The sequence below is a fragment of the Atta colombica genome, unplaced genomic scaffold, assembly GCF_001594045.1.
Source record: "Atta colombica isolate Treedump-2 unplaced genomic scaffold, Acol1.0 scaffold239, whole genome shotgun sequence".
NCBI classification, from domain to species: Eukaryota; Metazoa; Arthropoda; class Insecta; order Hymenoptera; family Formicidae; genus Atta; species Atta colombica.
In genome coordinates, this window is record NW_017259337.1 from 322,929 (window position 1) to 325,044 (window position 2,116).

A 2,116-nucleotide genomic window follows, 5' to 3' on the forward strand; every position below is an offset into this window, starting at 1 on the left:
AAACTTATTGCGAAAAATATTGCCTCGACCGGGAGTTGAACCCGAATCTCTTGTATTCCGTACGAGCGTCCTAAGCTTTTAGACTTAGCAATATTCCTCGCAATAATCGATATGTATAGAGAGTTGTAGGCAATTGTATACGCATTGTAAGCAAGCGTATATAAACAATAAGATTGGAAATAAGCTTATGTTAGATATTTTATGTTAGATACTTTTATTTTTTTTTTATTTACTTGATGTAATGTTACTAGTTATTAATTTATGTTCTGCGGGAATGTTCTTTGTAACGAACAATTTAATCGTAGAAAACCTTAAATATATTAGATATACATCTCTCTTCCTTTTTTCTTAGATCCTTTTTTGATTTCAGTGCTCCTAAAAAAGTAATTTTCAACGAGAAGGTCTGAGACACACCACTCATATCTCGTCGACAACATCGTAGCTAACGTCAACGTCATTATTCACAGTTTGTACAAGATTGATCTGCCGATCGTTCGTGTTTATAACACACAACTTGCGTTTGTCGTTGTCACGAACCTAATCGTGGAAGGCGGACAGCAACGTGAGCTTCGCCAACGTATCGCGCCGGCCTCGAGCTGAATCATTACAGAGTGAGCGCGGAGATTTTTACTTTCCGAATTCGTTGGAGAATAATGTTGGCCGGATGACTCGGCAACGAGGGGCGTACTCGCGCGGGTGAGAAGAGGCGCTATTCTCCCCTCCTGTCTCTCGATATATATATGTGTGTGTGTGTGTGTGTGTGTGTGTGTGTGTGTGTGTGTGTGTGTGTGTGTGTGTGTGTGTGTGTGTGTGTGCATGTATGTACCTGAGAAGCTCGCCTAAGCGAGCCCGAGGATGTGGATGCATCGCGGGGCGTGACTGAGACCCAGCGAGATGATTTCGTGGTCGGGATAGTGTTTTGACGTGTTTTGACAAACGGGCGCCATTATGCGGCCGCCACGAAACCCAAAGGCGGCTTTTAAGCACCCAGAGGCGGCGGGCTGGCAGCCTTTTCGGTGGTAGATAGATAGAATCGCGACCTAGGTGGCCCTTTCTAGGGCGAGGAAAGTTTTCGGCAGCGCGATCCCGCGAAACGATTACTCTCGCCGGAAGCCTCTAGTTTACACCGTCGGAATGATGATTCCCAGTGCGGTTGCAACGAAACCGGCCTTCTTTCTTGTGCTTTGATTGTACCGAGGCCGCGATGGAACTGCTCGCTAACGAACCGTAAGAGTTTGACAGCCGATCGTAGCGCCCGCGGCGACAATTTCGATTCCGATCTCCCTTGCGGAGAACTATATCCAGCATGCATTGATTTACATAAGTAATATGAGAACGCTTGTAAAATGCCAATAATCACGAACTTTGTTGCGAAACTTTTGATTTTTTAAAACGTGGCCCGCAATTCTGGTTAATTTTGAAAGACGCATGTTACGAAGTTGCAAAGATGCAGGTAAAAGTGGCAAGAATTCAAGAATTATTTAACGATAGAGAAACGTATTTTACATCGAGAGAGGTTTCAAATTTTTACAATTTAATTAATTTCTAACACGCATGAATATTCGACACAATTTTACTACTCTTTTTTTTCTATTTTGTATAATCAAGAATGGAAACACTTTCGTCTATAGGGTGGAAATGCTTCGGATCGATTGTCCTGTCGCCACCTTTGACGAAACGCTCCAGCCTTCGATTTCGAGGATAAGGGAAAAGAGATGACGTTAAGAATCCGATCCGTCGGGAAGGGAGATCTCCCATTCGCATAATGCGTGTCGCGTGGGAATAAAAGTACGCGGGATCTCTGATGTACGGTCTGTCTCTTTCTCTGTGACGGGATCTTTTCTCTTCCCTCCCTCCTAGGTAGGAAAGACATCTGTCGTTTTCCCAATCTCTGTACCTCGTCCTTCGGCCCCAAAGACTCGAAGACTTGGAGGACTCCTGTCACTGCTGCACTCTCGCGGTCGACTTTGGTGTTTTTCAGCCTTGAAAATGTAGCATTCAAACTCATTTATGTAGAAATAGATAAAAGAAAGGAATTCCGAGCAATTAGTGTCAAACTTTTTATATTATTATTATATATAAAATATTTATATTATAATTAATAATAATACATCTA